Source organism: Curcuma longa, unplaced genomic scaffold (assembly GCF_044706935.1).
Source record: "Curcuma longa cultivar G26 ecotype Majalengka, Jawa Barat unplaced genomic scaffold, ITB_CL_G26_1.1 contig_4339, whole genome shotgun sequence".
Lineage (NCBI taxonomy): Eukaryota > Viridiplantae > Streptophyta > Magnoliopsida > Zingiberales > Zingiberaceae > Curcuma > Curcuma longa.
Genome location: NW_027434128.1, coordinates 1 through 7,145, shown reverse-complemented (window position 1 = coordinate 7,145; position 7,145 = coordinate 1). Strand labels below are relative to the sequence as shown.

At 42.1% G+C, this 7,145-nt stretch overlaps 1 pseudogene; it reads left to right on the top strand.

Moving 5' to 3' along the window:
- Positions 1–3,837: 3,837 nt before the first annotated feature.
- Positions 3,838–5,531, top strand: LOC141819371 (alpha-humulene 10-hydroxylase-like; annotated as a pseudogene).
- The last annotated feature ends 1,614 nt before the right edge of the window (positions 5,532–7,145 follow it).

Genomic DNA, 7,145 nt, shown 5'->3' with positions numbered 1-7,145 from the left:
TGATAGTTAACGAACGAAAGTGAAAAAGCGACACGCGTTATTCACCGCCCCCTCTAGCGCGTGTATCGATCCTACAGTACCACTCAACCTTATTATCATGCGGACAAAGTCCACCTGCAAGGTTTACATGATAATCCTTATGAGCTCCTCAAGGGGACATCATCAGCCTAGATTATAGGACACAATTTCCTTCTATAATTAACAACACACCATGTACATAATACTACTTCCCAACTCATCGGACCTTTTGATCTATCGCTCTAAATCTTACCCTTTGATGAATCAAAGAAGTACATACTAAGTACATGTGTTTGTTATTATATTGGGATTAAGAGCATGTACATCGATAGTAACAGAGGTTTAGTTCGATTATATAGTCAGTATAAATCGAACAATCCTCAGATAGTCCTGCTCAATACACACTAAGTGTACTAGTGTAATTCTATAGTCAAGACAGATTAAGACCAAATTACACTACAACCAGTCCAATAGTTTGGCCAATCCATCTTGGTTGTGAACACTGTTTATAATCTATAAGGAACTGATAACATGGTCTTCTGTGTGTGACTCCGCACACCATATTTATCTACAATATAGATTAAATGGACACTTGCATAAAAACTAAATGCAAACATTGACCAAAAGTAATTCTCATTTCAAAATGTTTATTTACATTGATAGCTAGGATTCTTGTATACATCTCAACAATGCATTCCAGTCGACCTGAGTGGGTTATAAAAAGAACTTCGACCAGAGGCTTCGAACATCAACTTCCATACTTCCACGATCAAGTTTTGTTGAGCCGACGATGTCCTAAGCGAGCAACAACATCCTTTCAAGCCGTCGTAACATCGAATTCGTGCCAGAACGAAGATCTACAAAGCTCTGGCACTTGGGTAACGAATTTGTGTTTAATTATCAATCCAATAAGTGTTTTATCGTGATACTTTTGTATTCGTTACGAACTCATTAGTGGATTGCCCTTCAAAAACGATCACAGATCGTGGGCCTTTGAGTAACAGCCTTCGGTTGTGATCCAAGTAAAAAAAACAACTGAGTCATTCTTTCTTGCTTTATTACTTTACTAAGTCTTCCGCTATAGCTACACTTTGATTTACGTAATCGAATGATCGAGTTTTTGAAAATCGGGAAAAATGCTTAAGTGCTATTCACCCCCCTCTAGCGATTAACTCAATCCTACATTTTACTTAGCATTCGATCCTCGGCCCCCAAGACTTTCCTCCAATGTCCGGTCCTTGCTAAGCCTTCGCTCCGCTAGATGTCCGGTCTATGGCCTGCCTAGACTTCTTGCCTGGTGTTTTGATTTACCAAGTCTTCCTGTCAAGTCCTCCTGACTAGGACTTCCTTGTTCAATCGCAATTAGGACTTCTTTATTCTATCTATACACTCATTTCAGCTCATTAGTAAATACCACAAGCTTAACTTAAACCTTTTATCATGATCAAAATATCGGTTCAATAATATGGTGCTCCCTGCATCAATAGAAGAGCTTGAGCTAAAAGAAGGAATGTCTTCTATTGGAGAAGGGCTTTAGCTAGTGCAAAAGAAAGAAGAAGAATAGTGGTTGAGCGGATTAACCACTATCTTGACTTGGAGCTACTCACAGTGAGTGGCTAGTTTCTCAGCTCGCCAACCCCCTTTCATTCAATGAGCTTCCTCCTCCTTATATAGAGCTGAAGTAAAACTCTAGGTGGACAATCCCATGCTCCATCTGCCAACCTCCTATATGGGTAGAAGTCAACCTCATATGTGGGCAAAGGTAAGGCTGTTGTCACCTATTGTTTGAGACAACATATGACACCCCTGACATGTACATGTGAGGATCCACGGCCGACCTCGCCTCGTCGTTCCGAATTTGACATGTGGCCACTCTATTGATGTCATCCTCCCCAATCAACCACTACTACGCCCATGCTCATGGCACTGTTTGTTGTCATACTCAAAGATAGGTAATCATTAACATGAATGATTAGATAAAATAAATGGATAGGTCGGATTCCAGGAGAGATCTTCCAGAGTGAGGGATGTTCTCAGGGCCAAGATAATGTGCTAAGGACATTCTCATGCGAGGATATTCCTGCATAATTAGTTAGTTATGAAAAGAGGGGGCTTGGGTTGTTTACCTAAGAAGGTATCCGAGCAGGTTTTTACTTGAGTGGGTAAGCTGTCATTTTTGCAGCCGAGCAGATTGAGCCGTTATGTCTTTCATGGGATGTTCGTGATGGGGATGTTCCCGAACCACAACACTTCTTAAGCCATGCACTTTCCATGCCACGAATTTCCCAACCCGTGAACTTCTCAAACCGTGAACTTCCCAAGCCACAAAATTTTCAAGCCGTGAAACTTCCTAAGCCGCGAAACAAACTTCCCAAGCTGCGAAACTTCCCAAGCCGTTGAACTTCCTCTGGTTATTATCCTATCTGCCTAGTCACATCTTTGATCGACACGCGTAGACTCGTCAAGTATATATGACCAAGTAGAGATTGCGAGTCACTTCAATTCTTGAATCCTGGTAGGTACTTTCAAGATGAAAATTGAAAGATTCATTACAATCGCTTAAATCAAAGTTCATTTTATTTAAATTAATCTTTAAAAACAACAACAAATATTCAACACAAAAAATATAGAGCAGGAAATATGACACATGAAATCATGCATCTAGTCCGGTCGTCAACTTTGAATGTACACTTTGGAAAGCCAAAATTTCTTTTGCCACGACGTTTATTGAGAAATGTTCATGCAGGCATAGTTAGGTTGTTTTATCATGTACATTTTTATTATTTTATTTTGATTTTCAAAGACCATGGAATGAAAATGGGTGGAAATTAAGGGATATAGGAAGACCATTTTGATGCATGGATGAAGTGGTTCCATGTTTGGATCTTAAAGTAATAATCTTTATTTTAAATATTTTAATTAAAAAATTAAAAATTTCACTTATTAATCACCAATCACACTAAAAACTAACTTAATGAAAAAAATTGGTCTATCACCAATTTTTTAGTTATTTAAAATTAGGATATCATCCGATTAACAGTAACAAAAGAAAATTCATAACTGAGCTAAACTTAAAGTTCTAAATTGATTCAAATCATATAAACAGGTATATATATATACACACACACATTGATTTAGAACTTTAAAAAACAGAGACTGAGATATTGGCCTTTTAATTTCCCAATCAGTCCACATGCTTTCTTATTCCTAATCCTTACATCATGCTCTCTTATTTTCTTTGTGACGATATTTTCTTTTTGAAAAAAAGGCATTAATCACATTGTTTAATATTGTTTACCTAACTATAATTGCGTGTTTAATTTTGTTTACCTAACTATAATTGCTGTGTTCATATAATTCAGATTACTGGTTCTTTAGTCAAAGGAGTATTTGATATATTGACTTGGAGGTGCATGTGTCGACTAGTAAAAGAAGTACGCATTTCAAAGTTTACTTGAGCAGACGGGGTGATGGATAAGTGAGATTTAGATCTATTATAAATGATAATCCCAGTAGCCATATCTCTAGAGGTGGTCGGTCCGATTCCATGAAAATTTCCCACCGACCACCAGAATAAATCGGGAAGCGCATACGGCGGTCAATCCAGATGCCCAGCATCCTTTGATTGCGTTCCCCATTTGGAGGAAAATTCCTGTAAATACGTCGTAGTTAGGGATCGAACCGCGGGTCCCTGAGTTACAATCCGGATGTCCTACCGTTGCACCATTGCCCCGGGGACTTTAGATCTATTATATAAATGCATGCATGGAAGAGAGCTCAATCAATCCGATCACAAACAATAAAAGCATTTAAGTGCTTTACTCCTGCAATACCATGGCCATGGAAGCTATTTCCCTCTTCTCCCCTTTCTTCTTCATCACCCTCTTCCTCGCCTTCTTAGTAACTTCACTGATAAAGAGATCACGGAGCAGAGTGCATAAGCAACAAGCACAAGTACAATTAGCTCCTCTCCCACCTGGCCCGCCCAGGCTTCCCCTCATTGGAAACATCCCACCCCGGCCCGCCCAGGCTTCCCCCTCATTGGAAACATCCACCAGCTCGTTGGCGGCAACCCTCACCGTATCCTCCGTCAACTCGCCCGAACTTACGGTTCCCTCATCCGTCTCCGACTTGGACAGGTCGACCTAGTCGTCGCCTCGTCCGTGGAGGTGGTGGAAGAGATCATCAAGCGCCATGATCTCAAATTTGCTGATCGACCCACCGACTTGACCTTCTCCAAAATATTGACCTATGGCGGTCGCGGAGCCGTCATGTCCCCTTACGGTGGCTACTGGAAGCAGATGAGGAAGATATACGCCATGGAGCTGCTCAGCTCCCGTCGCGTCAAGTCCTTCGCCACCATCCGCGAATTTGCGGCCCGTAAGCTCACGGCGGAGATCGCCGGCAAGGCGTCTACTCAAACACCTGTCAATCTAAGCCAGATGGTGATGTCCATGACTAATGAGCTAGCGATCAGAGCCGCGTTTGGCGACAAGTGCAAACAGCAGGCGGAGTTCTTGCACCTGGTCAAGGAGGCAGTAAGCTACGTGACCAGCTTCGCGGTGGCTGATATGTACCCCTCCCTCAAATTCCTAGATACTCTCACGGGATTGAAGTTCAAGTTAGAGCGAGTTGGTGGAAAGCTCGACAAAGTCTTCGACGAAATCATCGCAAGCGTCAAATCGCACTGGCCGCTGAGCAAGCAGAGGAGGATCTAATCATCGATGTACTTCTCAAGCTTAAAGATGAAGGAAGTCAAGAGTTCCCCGTCACATCTAACTGTGTCAAGGCCATCATCATGGTAAATGAATGACATACATATATAATATAATATGTGAAAGAATGTTTATTATATATCTTTCGATTGCTAATTAATAGCTTATTATCTTTAGGAAATATTCCTGGCAGGGACGGAAACATCATCGACGGTTATTGGATGGGCTATGTCAGAGCTGATAAAAAACCCCAGAGCAATGAAGAAAGTCCAGAAGGAGATGAGGGAGGCTATGCAAGGGAAGACCAAGCTCGAAGAGAGTGACATCCACAAATTCAGTTATCTAAATTTGGTGATCAAGGAGACACTGCGGCTCCACGCTCCAACCCCTCTGTTGCTGCCGAGAGTATGCACAGAGACGTGCGAGGTCATGGGATATCGAGTGCCCGTTGGAGCTCGGGTGCTCATCAATGCATTTGCACTAGGAAGAGATGAACAGTATTGGGGCTCTGATGCAGAGAGTTTCAAGCCTGAGAGATTTGAGGGCAGCTCGGTGGACTTCAGGGGCTTCAACTTCGAGTTCATTCCATTTGGTACAGGGCGAAGGATCTGCCCCGGCATGACATTTGGGTTGTTGTCCGTCGAAGTCGCACTGGCTCACCTCTTCTTCCACTTCGACTGGAAGCTTCCTCAAGGCATGAAGATCGAAGATTTGGACATGATGGAGATTTCTGGGACGAGTGCACCAAGGAGATCACCTCTCTTCGTACTTGCCAAGCCAATAATTCCTCTGCCATAATCATTTCATCTCCAAACATGATATTGCAGGCGCCTTATATAGTCTTTATATATAACACTGGTGGTCGGTGGGAAACTTTCGTGGGACCGGATCGACCATCCTCAGAGATGTGGCTACTGGGATTATCATTTTTTTTTATATATATAATAAGAAAAACATGCATATCTAATGTTAAATAAAGTAATTAAACGCTCAGTTTGTATTATCCTCGTGATCCCCAATTGATTTTCTCATATGATTAAATTTGAAAATATATAATTTGAAAGAGAAGGAACATGGCAAATTTATCTTTTGAATAAAATAGAAACTCATTACAACTTATGTGATTTTGCCAAGCCAGTACCCAAGTAACTCCTGTGGATCTATCTATCGACGCCAGAGAAAGCCCTCAGCTCAGTCTTCATCAAACAAGACGGTGATGCTCACCACCCAATATACTTCTTAAGCTATCTATTGAAAGAAGCCGAAACCCATTACACCCCGTTGAAGAAGTTGGCGTTGTTTCTTACCCTGATAGTTCGGCGGTTGCACTTCTATTTTCTCTCGCATCCAATCATTGTACTCACAAACAACGGCCTGGGTCGGATCCTCGTCAACCCTGAGGCCTCATGACGTCTTATCAAATGAACAACCAAGCTAGGAAAATATGATATTCAGTATCGACCTCGGGCCGCCATCAAAGCTCAGGCTTTAGTCAATTTTCTGACCGAAGTAACGAACCAAGAATCCCCGGAGACTTGGAAGATCTTCGTGGATGGGTCGACCACTAAGAAGGGCAACAGAGTAGGAGTGCTATTGCGATCCCTGGAAGGAGATTCATTACAACTGACCTTGAAACTACAATTCTAAACCACTAATAATGAAGTTGAATACAAGACTTTGCTCACAGGACTCCAAGCCACCAGACATGTGAGTGTTGTCCGAGTCATTATCCACTCGAACTCACAACTGGTGGGCTAATAAATTAAAGACACCTTTGAGATCCGCAACGAGCAACTTAAGCGTTATGTCAAAGTCGTAGATAAATTGAAGACTCAATTCCAGGAGGTCACTTTACAAAAGTTGTCTCAGGTCGACAACTAGAAGGCAAATGAATTGGCTAAACTGGCCAGTGCAATGGCTACTTGGGAGTAAAAGAGCCCGCCATACGAGAACAGTTGATTGCCCACGTGGATGAAGCACCCTGACTTGTTGGGTCCATTGATTGGCAGACTCCCATCATCTCCTTTTTACAACAGGGGACCTTGCCTCAGACCCCGAACAAACCCGAACCCTCAAAAGAAGGGTCGTTCAATTTACCATGATTGGAGATACCTTGTACAAACGGGCTTTCTCTCGCCCCCTCATCAAGTGCCTCGGGTCCGATGAAGCCAATTATGTTATGTAGGATCGAAATGAACACGCTAGAGGGGGAGTGAATAGCGTGTTTCACTTTTCAACCGATTTTTGAACTAAGAAAGTAAACGTGCGGAAGCGACAATCTTTATGCGGAAGCGATAATGAAAACAAACACGAACATGACTATTTACTTGGTTCACAGTGTTGGTGCAATCTTGCCCCAAGTGAATTAGATTTTAATGTTTGGCTAAAATGAGTTTAAGTTGTAATCTCACT